Raw genomic sequence first — 16,546 nt, 5'->3', positions numbered from 1 at the left:
GTCTCCTTATGGCATGTTTTTCTTTCCATCTGGTTTTGACTGCTTATGTTTCTGCTGGCCTTTTACAGCATTGGTATCAATGGGATGCCAGGATAGGTCCTCCACAAACTACTAGATCTATCACAGTAGAGACAGCAGGTAGTACCAGACTCTGTGCAATTAATTTTGAGGTTTGTTTCCTCAGTGATTCACTTGCCCAATCTTTTTACCTTTTATGTATCTCTGCCTTCTTGGACTGACACAAAAGGCATATTTCCATTATTCTACTGGTACCGTCTTACTTTTACATTGATTGCTGAGGACATTATGGCTTGTATATCTGTTGAAATTAATGACTGAAGTAGAGAACTGCCAAAACATACTTTTTGATGGGTCTCTCTGTGGGAGTCAGAAATGAAAGAAAAAACCAAGAGTGGGTGCAGCTGAGTGGAGAGAGCAATAGCAACATGCTGTCATGCAGCGCTCAGACTGCCACAGGTACACGGCATGATTTGATATAATCTGTATGTGCAGAACTTCATGAAATTAACAAAATTCTTATTGAATTCAATTTGCCAAGTATATGTCAATGTTGTAATACATACAAGTATCTTTACTTTCAACATATAACATTCAAATGTCTTTGAATTGTCATTGCATTGATACCCTGAGGGTCAACACCCTTGCTATCATCTAAAACCTACATATATATGTTTTTGTTTAATGTGATGTTGTTAGATTTTCAGATTCTTATTCTGTTTTTAAATTATATACTAAAATATCAAGAAAGTTGTGTTTTTTGTCAGTTAAAACGAATGGATCATTTATTTAGTCTCTTATACTGTAAATACTTATTGAGCATAGGGGACCTCAGTTTAACAGGAATACTCCAATCGGTAAAAGAGTAAATATTTTATCCTCATTTCATGATTTTTACTCAGTTAAATAATAATTAATTTTTCTTTACATATTTATAGAATTTCGTGATTTTGACTCCAATAAATAATAATTTTTCTTTTGTACATTTACAGATTTTACTAATATTCTGGCCGAAACTGGGGGTTGGGCGCCAAAAGCACCAGTATATCTATATATTTATATATTGCTTCTATCACCGGTCATGTGCGGGATTACCTTTCATTATATCACATCTCTTGTGGTGTACCCACTATTACCTGAAAGAAAGATTATTTAAGTTGTTTGTAATTTACTAAACAAAACTATAATCCTAACAATTAGGAATATATAATAAGTCACCCATCACACATAATATGATCCTGAAGTCTGTTTCCCACATTTCTATTTGATAAAATAAAGGAATTATAGGTTCTGATGGGCTAACTCTCAGCAAAGTCAGTCAAACTCATTTGAGCATTATATATTAGTAGTATATTAACCGAATTAAAGTGCTTTCTGTTTACTAAAGCAAATTTATTTTGTGATGGTGACTTTATCACAACATGTATGCACTCAGTTGTGCTGATAACCTTAGGAAGATCAACTTGATTACCTTGACTGTAAGGAAATTGGATATAACTGGGTGGCATCTTGATTATACCATCCTATTCAGATGGAGTGACACGGCTCAATGATGACTGCAAGATTCTCAACCGTCGATCAGTTCACACTTAAACACACTCATCTAGTATGTCTAATTCGGTTTATAATCAAGTCATCATCATGAGACGAAAAATGATTGTGATCCCTGATAGCTAATCTTTGGTGATATCCTCTGAAAGAACTAACATTACTTTTGCCAGTAATGTCCTACAACACTCCCTTTTTATAGAAAAGCTAGATAAGCTATACACTAAGGCAATTACCATTAAACATATGGATTAAATGTTATTACCAACATTGAGGGCAGCTGTATTGAGAGAACATGTCAGTTAACTAAATAGTACAAGAACTTTGGATTGTGATATTGAAATGCACAAAGAAATAACATTTTCTGTGACCTGGTTGTTGCTAAGATTCCATTAGCAAAAAGTCTGTGAGGGACTTATGGATGTTCAAAACTTTCCATAATGTTAAGACAGTTTTTACACTAAGTTCATGTTTTATAAATCCTAACCTTTGCATAAAACATGTTTTATACATGAAGCACTTCATAATTAATGTGTTTTGAGAGCTGCTAGGGAATTTTTGCCACCCTGTGCAGCTGCTTTCTCTTGTCAATGCTGACTGAGACCAATCCTATCCTCCCACCTGAAAACGATCAACCATGCACAAATTTTATGCAAAGCTCTATTAATTTTACTGGGAAAGTTTTTAGGTACAGAATTGCAAGGATTGTCAACTAACAACAGATAAAAGACTATCATCACAAGCATCATCTGCAGCTGGAGATTACAACAACCATGTATGAATAAATGTAATGCTAGGACTCCACAGTAAATTTTCTCTGTGGGCCTTATTGCAGTTCTATATGTAAAATCAGTTTGTTGCTTCATATAGCTGATAGGTGATTAAGCTTTGCTTGTAGTCTGCTTTTAAGCACCTATATCAAATCAGAGATATTACTAAGACATGTGACCTTTACTAATTTGTTGCCATTCGAACAGCTAGAGAACAAAGCTGCCAGAAGCTGTATAGATCTGAGCCAACACATACCTCAGAAAAGTAATCCAACTGGGAAGAAAGACGGAGAGCTCCAATTAGACCTATGGAGCTCCTAAGTTGATCGGCCACTTGATGAGGGGTCTTACAATGAGATAATTACTTTCAGTAAAATTTCCTGTCACAGACTAATTTTAATAGTGGTCATCCTTAGGGAATATCTAATTTCACTAGACAGAGGATTTTACAAGAAAAAAGGTAGAGATGTAATGTTTCAAAATTGGCAGATTCAGCTTTTTTACTGTTAAAATAAAAACAAAAGGTATTCTTACCTTTCACCATGTATTGATTTATTTCACATTAGTGATGAATCAACGCTATTTATAAAGTTTAAATTATAAATGCAGTTCATAATAAATATGCATATGTACATGTATACTATATATATACAGTATATATATACTGTATATAATATAGTTTTATATGTATATAATATATATAGTAAATATTCTTTTTTTGTATATATATATTAGTAGAAGTGGCAGTAATAGTAGTCCTTGTATACTTGTGTGTAGTTATTATACAGTTATTATATTTTGTTGGTTGAGATGATGATAAAATCAAAGGCCCAGTCACTCTCTGGACACTCTTACACGTTACTGTTTTTCTCCCAGTTCCCAATGGTGTTCATTCTAAACTTTACCCATTTAATTCAATGTGTGCCTGAATGTGAAAAGTCTTTCTGCTCATGATTGTTTTCTGTTTAATATCTTATGCTACTAGTGGGGGATCCAGCCTCTGGTATTTCTGTAGTGGAATAAATAAGCTAGGAAGCGAGGTAGATTTACATTGGATTTTGCAGGTTTTGAACCAGATTCCTTCAGTTACTCCATTACACAAAGAAAATGTGACACTCAAGACAGTATTGTATGGTGGTATTCTTTTTAACTTTAAACTTTTATATACCTGAAATACAGTGTTATGGTGCCAGGTGGTAGTGATGTAAATTGCCACTCTTTGTTCTAGTGAAAAACCACACAGGTAACTGTTGAATTGCTTTTCATTTTGATGTGTGACACAGCAGGAATCCAGCTAAAATCAGTTACCTTGTTTAGCTAGCATGAGCCCATCTCATTTTTAAATAACCAAAATGAATAACTTCTTTTTTGTAAGTTCTCCCAAGCTTCAACAAAAGAAAATTAGCTTAAGCCCAGAAACAAACCTGCCTGAGTCCTGACATGATAATTATCTTTTGCAATTTCAATTGCCATCTAATTATAGAGAGAAAAATTGTCCATTACGTTTCGCACAAAGCTACATTTGGTGTAACAATTAGCAGCTTGCCCATGAAGGTGAAACTAGCATAAAAGAATGCAGTTGGTCACAGAGGATCACTGCCCTGTATTTTCAGATTTCACAGCTTCATTTCTAATGGTGGTGAATTATTAGCTGCTTTCTGTTTTTCTCTGAAAATGATGAAAACCTTTGGACAGTTAAACAAGGACAGTAATTTGGTTGGAAGGGGATATCCTGACCAATACTGTCTGGCACTGCAACATAGAGAGAAAGATGGAGCCAGGAACTGTTGTCTTTATTTCTGAATCATACTCTTCTGAAATGTGAGCTTTAAACAGACCATCACATAGTCTAGGGATGCTGGGATATACTAGTCACAACTGGATTTTTTTCCAGCTTGTCAGGGAATATATTGTTTTCTTCCAGTAGGATTTTTTTTTTCATAATAGGGTCAGTTTATCAGCTTTTTGTACCTCATCAACATTCCAAGCAACACATGAAAAGGTCCTGGTTTGTAAAACCTGATTTTTGAAAACCTTGATCAAGGATACAATTATGAGATAATTGAAAAGAGAGAAAGGATTTATGGAAATACCATATTCCACCGTGAACAGTGCCACTTATAAATTACATGCCTTCTGCATATACTGGCCAAGAAAAATTCTAGAAAACTCTAGTTTTTCTCTTTGAAAAGCGACAAGTGGCAAATATGGTTTTTGTTATGTTTAATACCAATTGCCAGGTGACCTCACGTTTGCTTATAGTTTAAACAGAACTAATCCTGAGTGGAAACTTAATTGACAAAGACCAACAAATAAAACAAAATAGTAACATTTTATTGCAATGTCACCACCTTCTGCTGTTATCCTTTTTCAAAGTTACGAAATTGCGTTTTATTTCTGTTCTGGAATTAATTTTCTTCAGACTTAAATGTGTCACATTTAAAGAGGTGTAACTACTATAAAGTATAGTATGTCTTGTGCTTAACAGCCACAGAATAATGGATTTAGTCTTCTAAGGATTAAAAAATTTCTCCTGCATGTAATAGAGATGCATACTTAATTCAGCCAGAACTGTTTTTACTGTGTATTGTGTCTTTCATCAATCAATTAAGTCAGTTAAGCTCTATATTACCTAGATAAACTGAATGAATCTAGCAATTTTCTGAACCCACTTATAAATTTACAGTATTATACAGTGCCAGAGCCTACATTAACAGCATCATGCACATGCCAGCCATTACAGAAAGATGACACTTACATGTGAGCAAAATATATGTTTATGTCAATAATATAAAGTATATGTATGACAATTGCGTAGGGCTGGGTGATTAATCGAAAAGTAATCGAAATCGACATTCAGAACCTATAATCGATCAAATTTTTCCAGGTCGATTATTTCGATTACTTTCCCTTTAAAAACACTACCGCGTGTGGAGTCACGTGCATGCAACAGTGTTTAGAGAGTTCTATTTTCATTACAACATTAAAATATTTGTTTACAGAAGATGCAAGAAATGCACTGTTTAAAATATTATTTACAGGATATATAAGAGTTATTTTATTTAGAAGAGATACTGCTTATTTTCTACTTTTAATAAGAAAAACATTGAAAATAATTTATTTTGTTTCCAAAAGTGCAAGTTATTTATTTTTACTTTTTTTATAAGAACAAAGTGACTGTTCGTTTTAGGCAATGTGTGCTTTAATTTCAGTTGTTCAACATTGATGTTCAATAAATAATCACAGATAGTAGATAGTGTGTTTCCTTCAATTATTTTAAAATCAAGTAATGCACCCTTCATTCAAAAATCTCTCACTTGTAATATGTGAGCATATTTACTGTACAAAACTTGTCAGTGAACTATGAGGGCAAAAAATAAATAAATAAATAAAATAATCGTTCATTAATCGTAATCGAGTTAAAATGTTCAATTAATCGAGATTTTGATTTTAGGCCAAATCGCCCAGCCCTACAATTGCGGCAGAGTAATTAGCACAGCTGAATTAAAACTCCAGTTTGCTGTGTTTAATGCCCAGCCAGATCACTCACATTGCATAAACATTGCACAATTCCTCTGTGTACAACTTGGTGTTCTCAAAATACTCTACCTTCTTCCTGCCTCCTCAAAGTGCCTGTGTTAGGTTAATTGACATCACCAAATCACATACATGTTTAGGTCCTGCCCTGTGCCTGATACTGTCAACATAGGCTTCAGGCCCTTATGATGAAGATATCAAGCACAAGCAGTGGACGGATCAATAATGTGTGAGTATGCCAGTATGAGGACATAATCTCTTCCTTTCTGATAATATATTTTATTCATATGTGAAATATAAATTTTGGGTGAATAGGGAAAAAGAAAGAACTAACCTTGGGTGGGGCAAATTTATTTCAGAGCACATTGTGGTGTGAGTGCACATACATAAAGCATTTGTTTTTGCCAACATAAAATGTCAATAAAGCATGCATTGTTTTTGCCAACATAAAAAGTCAATTTGCAGCAGTGTCTGGTTTTTCTAATACAATCAGTGCAATTTACTTCACTAATATTGCAATAAGGCAACCTAGCAAGAGTAAAGCTGCTTTTGTTAACCGCAAGCTGTTACATTTCATTAATATACAAGACACCTGTGATGCCAAGATGAGACTGACATGTGCCGTAGCTTGGTGGCCTAGGTCAGGCACATGATTCTTACATTTTGAGGTAAAATAGGTTTGGCAGATATTATGGTACTGTGTATAATGAATGAGTTGTTGGTAAGGGTTACTAGCTGAAACCTCAGTTTTTCACATGGCCTGTGCTATTCATTGTAACAGCAATCATGTCTTTACATGTGCCTGGTAATAGCGGCTACCTGCTCAGATGCTGGAGCCTTGCCTTTCTCAGATCCCAGAACGCAGAGGAGTGTCACTTTAATGAGCGCATGATTTTGCATACTCAGTTGTAGAGTGCAGATAGATACTCATGAATGCAGGTGGCAGTGTCTTGATGTGTCAGGAAGGAAGCTGCTCAACCAGCAAGTAAAGTTCTGTAGTATCGTGATTTCAAATGTACAGGGTTGATTAGAATAGTCCATATATGGTTGTATCAGGGTGGCAACCATGTTTTATAAATATTACTGTTTTTTATATGTGTTTTGTGTTTTTTGGCTTAGTTTTATAAATGAGATCACTGGAGATGTTAGGTGCAATCATTGCATCATTGTGCATCCCATGCATATAGAGGTATATGTCACCCAATGCTGCATGTGTATGTATGTGGAGGCATGTAGCGGTATGTATATATATTGTATGCAATTTTCGTTCATCCATCCATTTATATATTTTTATACATATTAATTTAACATACCCGCTTATTTGAGCACAGTGGGCCTTAGCCAATCCCGCTATAGTATACGTACTGTAAGTATAGTGTGTGTGCTTCTTTTCTGTTACCAGAGATTTTTTTTTTAATCTGTAAGCCCCTACTGTTTGTGTGTAATAGAATGCCAAGTCAAGTCTCTTTCATCCCCACCCATTCTGCAACAATGGGCCTGCCTACCAGCGGTTTATGGCAGCTAATCAGATTGCCTTCTGGAATGCAATGGCATTGTAAAAGTGGAAAAAAGAACATTGGAAAAGGGAACAAAATGGACACCCCATTTGTCTGAATCAAAATGTTGTCCTCTACCTCTGAATGAAACTACCAGTAGGGAGTATTTGCCCCCTTTTTCTGCCTGGTGCATGGAAACACATCCTTTTATGTTTTGCCAGGGGGAATGTTCATAAGAGAGTCATGTTTCTTCCTGTGTATTTACCTCAATTTCTCAAGTACAACTGATATGTTTTCTATTTCGTAGAAGTAAAAAAAAAAGTATGTACAGGACTTGCTAGACTTTCCTGAAGGAGAGAAGTTAGACAAGAGTAAAGTGCTTTAGTATTTTCTTTGTGAGCCACCAAGGGCTTCAAATACTTAAGAACTTTTTTTTTTCAATAAAGCAAAAATTTGTAGACTTTCTGGTTTTTGTATTTCCTGTCAATTGAGTGTTATTCTATCTTGAGTATAACCTGTCCTTTACTCAACATAGGTTTAGGCTGTTGTGCTTTGTGCAAAAAGGTGTGGTTCTAAACTTTACATGCAGAGATGCTTGCTGTGCTATATAACTTATGCTTTTAGGACAATGTGAAAAGTGTTATTTTAACAAAGCAGGCTTTGACTTTGAAAGTTTGAAACTTATTTCTCATGTTATTGCTTATTTTTACTGTCTGTGTTTTACACTTATTTATCTTGTTTTCTCAGTATTTTTAAGGATAATCAGTTTATTGCTTTCTTATATTGAATTGTTTTGTATTGTGCTTTGATTTGTCTCCTATAGTGGCTTAGTGTGAAAAGCCCTGTATACAGTACACTAAAGCCTGATTTTAGAAATGCAGTGATGAAAAGCACAGATCAGAGATCTTGTTCCCTTTTCTTTTTCCTTGGCAGATTTATAGTTTGAAAATTGATGATCAAAACTTTTCATTATGTCTTCTGTAACTGAACCTTGTTAGCTCCTTAAAGGCACTGTGTGTGTCCGGATGTAAACCAGGCTTTTTTGGGGGGGTGAAAGGATGGAGTAGCAGTGCAGATGATGGGTAGCAGGTGACAGTACCTACAGTACTTTAAGCTGGCCTTATTGCTCTTCCTAGATGTATTTTCTTGCACACTGGCATACGGCTGCCTTTTAAACACAGTTTACCTTAACCAAATTCTAGTTGGTGGTCTGAAGCTACAGGGCTTCATCATATCCTGTTGCTAATTCAATAAAACTTTATTTAGATTGCTTTTTTTCTGTTCTCAATGCCAAGGCTTTATGGTCGTTCAAGAAAAAAGAGGGGTGAGAGTTCATCTTTACATAAGACAGGCACCAAAGCCAGAGGACCAGGTTTTCCTTCACTGCATTTTTGTACTTATTCCAGAGACACCACTTTGATTTCACTGTCCTCATGAGACACATTCCAGCAAAGAAAATTTGAACATATTCTTTGATTTAAAAAAATCATAACTTTTTTTTGGAAAGAAACAAAAATCTATATTCTCCTTGGTGTTTATATTTGCAAAGTTTTTTTCATACTTGACTTCAAAATGCTCACGTATTTTTTATCTTGATAAGTGTATTATCTGGTACTGGCTATACACTAGTAAACAAGCAGTTTCAGAACTATAGAAAAATATTCAACTGCTTGGTACCTGTTTTTCAGTCTGCTGGCACAAATTAACTTTTTCTTGATCTACTTTCTTTCATTGCTGCTCAAGATGGGTGTATTGTATTTGGTGGATTTCATGCTGTTCAAGCTGATAGATTTTTTAACGCCTTATTGCTGTGGAAGGCAGCACACTTCTGTAAATTATTAATGGTGAAAGCACTTTGTGTTACTTGTCTGAGGGCTTAAATGCTGAGAACAAAACTCTTCTAGGAATTCAGGTTGGGAGAACTGTTTGGGGATTTCAATTGGAAATTCAAATTCATGCTTTTCACTCTTCAATCCATTTACATCTCTGGCTCGGGCCTTAGAGATGATAGCAAGGGGTTTCTGGACAGCTTCTCTTGAGAGTGCTACAAAGGGCCTATTAAAGTGACTATCGCTTTTATTTCATGCCCTTCAAGTGAAGAGTAACAGAAAAAAATTCCTTCTTTACAACTTAGTTATGAGTGTAATATTCACTGTCACTTGAAAAACATCATGTTGAAAACTTATGTTTGTTTATATATATATATATATATATATATATATATATATATATATATATATATATATATATATATATATATATATATATATATATATATATATGGTTACCCACAAATATATCGACATATATGTTTGAGAGTAATGCACATGTAAATTAAATGTTCTTTGTTGATACTGGTTGACTACATAGAATATAGCAGATTTGCCATCTATTGTTTCTGAATGCATATTGTTATGTAATGATGGATGTAATAGTAGACACCAGTAACAAGTAGACTCAATTACTGCTGCTATTTGGGAATCATAGAACACTTCTATTTTGTTAAATAATGATAAATTAATGCTTCACAATATGATTGTATCATAACCTCCCCAGAGCTTCTCAGATTCATTTTTGGGCTGATTTGTAATGATGTGATTGATATGTGGAGCACATACAGCACAGTCTTATTATTTAACATGGCCATTACACAACAGGAGCCAAAGGGACTGATATTGAGTTAATCCGGTTACTGTCACTCCAAAGGTGTCTTCAACAGGATGATCAATTGCCTGTTGGTGAGCCTGAAAGCATTTTAGGCAAATTCCCTCCTTTAAAAGCTGCTTTTTGCAAACGTATGTCACTTTACCCTAATTATACCTGACAGGAATGCTTCTTAATTATAGCACACTAGGAGTAACAGGACATTATGATGTTGAACTTGGGTGTGGGTCTAAGGAAAGGCAAAACATGTATGCCACCACAGTGGGGTGACATTTGGGATTTATGTCAGTTGTATATCTTTACATAAGGAACTGGCAGCAAGAGGATGTCAGTAAGTGTGCAAGATATTTCTTAAATTAGTAAAATACGTTTTCAGTCTTTCGTTATTATATGGAATGTTGGAAGTTTTACAAGTGGAGTCTCAGACAAGTTTGAAACCAAGATAGAATGAGTGGACTGATACTTTGTGATGTCAAAGGCAACGTTTATTTTTATGACTGTATTGCATGAACCAATATGGATGTGTCTTACACTATACTGATGGCCTGTACAGGTGGTGCAGTACTTATATTGCCTTGTTTGTAAAACAGAAATGTATGGCCTATAAAAGGAAAAAAGAGACCAACCAAGCAGGTCATGAACCTCTCAGTCAATATACAGAAATGAAACAAAGCAGTGTGTGTATTCCCCATGGTGTAAGGACAGTGGAATGCTAACCCTAGAAAGCTTCATATCCGCTTGCCTCCCCTCTATCATCTCCTATCATCTAATCTGCCTACTTTTGGACACTTGTTACCACTTTGCAAATATTTGTGAGATTTTTTACCAATGCGGAATGTGTGACTCTTACAATAGAACACTTTGAATTTGTCATCCTGAACATAATCAATAGAGAGGATTTTAAATTCCTATTAACAAGCTATAAATGTGACCAATTTAAAATCACTAAACACTCCTGAGCTTTTTTGTTAACTATCTTAAGTGAAAAAGCTTAAGTCACAAGCGTCCTAGCATATAACAATGAAATAACAACATAATAACTTTCAAATGTTGGTGAAATTTGATCCATGCCAAAAAAAGCAAGTAGTTTAGAATCACTGTTTTTATTCCTTGAAACTTTAGTATATTTTCCTGCCACATTTTAAAACTCACTCTTTCCTGTTCATAGTAATACGTAATAGGATCTTGGGCTTACCAGTACATTATAATGTATTGTATAACCTATTCATTTCCTGAACCTGATATATTCATTATTGGGTTGTGGGGAGATGAGTCTGTCCCAGTAGCATTAGGCAGAAAGCAGATGCAAACCATGGGAGGCTTCCAGTCTATCCAAGTGTGCAAACACACTGGCATGCACCCACACTCACATAATATCAGTTGAGAGATACAAGTTAACGTAACTCACAAACACACACCCACACCTTTGAAATTTGGGGGAAAACTAGAACATCCAGAAGAATACAGTGCAGATCAAAGAGGATTCTAGTCTAGTCACTGAAACACTATTGTTCCTGGGAGTGTTGCAGTCATACTAACATTCAAGTTTCATTTGTTATTAAATATCACAGTTATTAGTGCAAATCATATCAGTTTTTATCTCTGTATAATTTACATGTTATGCATGAAGCCTTATATCTTTAAGAAAATAATCTTGCAATTCACTAAAAAATGAAACAGAAATTCACTCTTCCAAATGCACAGTCTATGTCAAAGAGGACTCTACTCCTTGGACAGGGTTATGACAGAGCAAACACTTCATGTCTCTATGACAGCTTGTCCAAGGCTTGGAGAAGGAACGCAGACTTGTCCTGCACATTAAAAGCCACATTCCAGCTAACTCAGTTAGGAATTGAGCTTAAGACTCGTACAGCTGTTAGGCAGTAGCGACATCGTGCCCTCTTTCCCAAAGGACATTTATATGATGGATAGTTTCCACTTTATAACATTCTGCCATAAATGCTTACAGGGAAAATATCTTACAAAACAAGAAGTCTGTCAGGGTTTTTTTCCTTCATTCTAGAACAATTAATCAAAGCAATTTTATGTTTTAATTTTTTACATACTTCGGTCTATATGAGCACAAAATCAAACAGCTTCTTTATTAAGTGTAATAAATGACTTTGCGTAACTGGACCGCCAGTGGTAAATGTTAAGAGACATGTTTTTCTGGTTTTTTTTTTTTATAATTTCTTTTTTTCTTCTAACATAATGGCTAACTTATTTTTTAGCAAATGATTACCTTTGAAATGGGATCCTTCATTAAGACAGGTGCTTGGTGATTTTCTGAATCCATTCCACTCTTGGCTGCCCTAATTATCTTTCTTTATTTCCTCTTGCTATCTTAGTTTTAAGTTGACTTAATGAAGCAGGACATTTGTGAAAACAGTTCTGAATCCCCACCCCCAGTGATTAAGAAGGTGTCTTACAATAAGTTGCCGCATAGGCTTTTCAGTCTTTGCCATGTTAGCGCTGCTGGCTTAGAGTGTCTCGATGCTCATAAATCTCTACAAGGTGTTTAATTGCTGCGGCTTCAGGAAGTGAGCAAATGGAATACTGTTTGTTCCGTGTGTGGGGGTGGGATTAAATATGCCACTTCTTCTTTTTACTACTAGAAGACCTGTCAGTTTCTTGACACCAAAGACTATATGGCTTGATTCATTTTAGAACAGCAAGTCTGTCTTCATTTAAGCTGTCAGCAAGTCCTAGCACAGCCACAAATATTTGAAAAATAAATAGAAGGCAAACTGCTTGGTGATTCCTGCATTGCAATTGTGTAGTCCAAGTATTGCAGAAGCCTCTGTAAACATTAAAAAATGCCTTCATTTCACCCCTTGTTGATTTTCAAGCAGACATAATGAAATGGTTTGCCTTATCCTATGGCTGATGAAGGTATTAGCTGACGTTTCAGTTTTTATTTAGATTCCCTTTTGGCTTTCTTTAGCCATGATGTGTTCAATAGTCTCCTTTTTCAAGGTTTTAATGTTTATGTTGGGTGGCGTATAACTTTGGTTTTCAGTATTGGGGCTTTTGTTCAAGCTTAATGATCAGAGAAGGTTGTAATGCTAGTGTTGGACTTTTGAATGTTTTAGCTCAGTTCAAAAAGACTTTTTTTTATATGCCACCAGAAAAAGATGACATTTGTATAAACAAGGTAACATGGCAGAATATAAAATAAATTATGGGAAAATGTTAATACTTTGTGAAAAGCTCAGGAATAACTGGGTCACCTTTAGAAAATCTCTGTTTAATACACAAGCTCTAGCAACGTAGCCAAAAGAAACACAGGCCAAGCCAGTTTAAGTATTTACAATTAAATCTGTCAGTATGAAATATGAATTGCATGAAAAATAACATAATTGCAGAATAATTACTTAAAGAAAAGGCACTTAGTATAAAATGAGGTGGTCTTTCATTCAACTGACCAGAAAGAATGACTACCTGAGTTCAACTGTGTAGTATTTCACTGTTTTTCTCAAGGATTGATGGTGCTTTCTCACATCAGGATAACTTAAGAGAACTACTGCTTCTTTCCCAGTTCAACCTGAAGTGAATTAATTTTAATATGGACTCTTTTATTTAAGGGCAGGATAACTTACTGTTAGTTTCTAATCCCTAGTAACAAACAACTACTAACCACTACTCTTTCTTTGTTAAGTAGAGTAAATCATTTCACAACAAATAACTAGGTTGTGAGACAGTATGTGCCTACTGTTGTTTTTTTTTCTTTGTTTCTCTGGTTAACTGTGTGCAAAGTTCAACAGAAGAAGTCAATGATTTCATTTCTTAACTTAGCAGCAAATATGTTTTGTGTAGATGATGATCCCACAGACCTATACAGGACATCATGTGGCTCTATGGGATGACCAAGATCCGTTCCCTCAAGTCATTAATTATTTCAGTTTACTGCTAAATTGAATTTATTCATCTTTGCCTTTCCGATGTTAAAATTAACTGAAGGGCAACAATATCTAAAAAGAGTTCTGTTCATTTGACTCAATGAGGTTAAACATTTTTGTCATTTTCAATGTGAATGCCATGTGTACACACAATAACTGGATAAAATTACCAGGAAAATAAAACAACCAATATGCCTTGACCAGTGGGGCTGAGCCTTATTCTTATCAGGATAGCTTAATACTTATATATGGGCTCACCACCTATGGGAGGGGCCAAGGAGGTCGGGTGCAGTGTGAGTTGGGTGGTGGTCGAAGGCGGGGACCTTGGCGGTCTGATCCTTGGCTACAAAAGCTGGCTCTTGGGACGTGGAATGTCACCTCTCTGATGGGGAAAGAGCCTGAGCTAGTGCGCGAGGTCAAGAGGTTCCGGCTAGATATAGTCGGGCTCACCTCGACGCACAGCTTGAACTCTGGAACCAATGTCCTTGAGAGGGGCTGGACTCTGTACCACTCTGGAGTTGCCCCCGGTGAGAGGCGCCGCGCGGGTGTGGGCATACTTATTCCCCCCGACTTGGAGCCTGTACATTGGGGTTTACCCCGGTGGACAAGAGGGTAGCCTCCCTCCACCTTCGGGTGGGGGGACGGGTCCTAACTGTTGTTTGTGCGTATGCACCAAACAGCAGTTCGGAGTACCCACCCTTTTTGGAGTCCCTGGAGGGGGTGCTGAGGACTCCCTCGTACTGCTGGGAGACTTCAGTGCTCACGTGGGCAATGACAGTGAGACCTGGAAGGGCATGATTGGGAGGATTGCCCCCCCCCCCCCCGATATGAACCGAAGTGGTGTTTTGTTATTGGACTTCTGAGCTCGTCATGGATTGTCCATAACAAACACCATGTTCAAGCATAGGGGTGTTCATATGTGCATTTGGCACCAGGACACCCTAGGCCTCAGTTCGATGATCAACTTTGTGGTCGTGTCATTGGACTTGCGGCCACATGTCTTGGACACTCAGGTGAAGAGAGGGGCAGAGCTGTCAACTGATTACCAAATGGTGGTGAGTTGGCTTCGATGGTGAGGGAGGATGCCGGTCAGGCCTGGTAGGCCCAAATGTGTTGTGAGTGTCTGCTGGGAACGTCTGGCAGAGCCCCCTGTCAGAAGTAGCTTCAACTCCCACCTCCGGCAGAACTTCGACCATGTCCCGAGGGAGGTGGGGGACATTGAGTCCGAATGGGCCATGTTCCGTGCCTCTATTGTTTAGGCGGCTGACCGGAGCTATGGCCGTAAGGTGGTTGGTGCCTGTCGTGGCGGCAATCCCCGAACTCGTTGGTGGACACCGGTGGTGAGGGATTCTGTCAAGCTGAAGAAGGAGTCCTACCGGTCCCTTTTGTCCTGTGGGACTCTGGAGGCAGCTAATAGGTACCGGCAAGCCAAGCAGAATGCTGCTTCGGTGGTTGCTGAGGCAAAAACTCGGGCATGGGAGGAGTTTGGGGAGGCCATGGAAAACGACTTTCGGACGGCTTCGAGGAGATTCTGGTCCACCGTCCGGCGTCTCAGGAGGGGGAAACAGTGCAGTGTCAACACTGTATATGGTAGGGATGGTGCGCTGCTGACCTCGACTCGGGACGTTGTGGGTCGGTGGGAGGAGTACTTCGAAGACCTCCTCAATCCCACTAACATGACTTCCAATGAGGAAGCAGAGCCTGGGGACTCAGAGGTGGGCTCCCCCATCTCTGGGACTGAGGTCACCGAGGTGGTCAGAAAACTCCTTGGTGGCAGGGCCCCGGGGGTGGATGAGATACACCCGGAGTTCCTCAAGGCTCTGGATGTTGTAGGGCTATCTTGGTTGACACGTCTCTGCAACATCGCATGGACATCAGGGACAGTGCCTCTGGATTGGCAGACTGGGGTGGTGGTCCCCCTCTTTAAGAAGGGGGACCGGAGGGTGTGTTCCAACTACAGAGGGATCACACTCATCAGCCTCCCTGGAAAAGTCTATTCAGGGGTTCTGGAGAGGAGGGTCTGTCGGATAGTCGAACCTCGGATTCAGGAGGAACAGTGTGGTTTTCGTCCTGGTCGTGGAACAGTGGACTAGCTCTACACCCTTAGCAGAGTCCTGGAGGGTGCATGGGAGTTCGCCCAACCAGTCTACATGTGTTTTGTGGACTTGGAAAAGGCGTTCGACCGTGTCCCTCAGGGAATCCTGTGGGGTGTGTTCCGAGAGTATGGGGTACCAGACTCCTGATAAGGGCTGTTTGGTCCCTGTACAACCGGTGTCAGAGCTTGGTCAGCATTGCCGGCAGTAAGTCGAACCCGTTTCCAGTGAGAGTTGGACTCCGCCAGGGCTGCCCTTTGTCACCGATTCTGTTCATAACTTTTATGGACAGAATTTCTAGGTGCAGCAAGGGTGTTCATGGGGTCCGGTTTGGTGGACTCAGGATTGCGTCACTGCTTTTTGCAGATGATGTTGTCCTGTTTGCTTCATCAGGCCGTGATCTTCAGCTCTCTCTGGATCGGTTCGCAGCTGAGGGTGAAGCGGCTGGGATGGGAATCAGCATCTTCAAATCCGAGACCATGGTCCTCAGCCGGAAAAGGGTGGAGTGCCCTCTCAGGGTT

General features: G+C 38.1%; 1 protein-coding gene across 2 annotated transcripts in view; it reads left to right on the top strand.

The window, feature by feature from the left end:
* Window positions 1-16,546, top strand: part of epha4l (eph receptor A4, like) — a 106,571-nt gene that overhangs the window by 51,706 nt on the left and 38,319 nt on the right. The gene's annotated exons all lie outside the window — the stretch shown is intronic.

Source organism: Erpetoichthys calabaricus, chromosome 2 (assembly GCF_900747795.2).
Source record: "Erpetoichthys calabaricus chromosome 2, fErpCal1.3, whole genome shotgun sequence".
Taxonomy (NCBI): Eukaryota; Metazoa; Chordata; class Cladistia; order Polypteriformes; family Polypteridae; genus Erpetoichthys; species Erpetoichthys calabaricus.
Note: the sequence above shows the minus strand (reverse complement) of the source record. Positions and strands in the feature narration are given on the sequence as shown.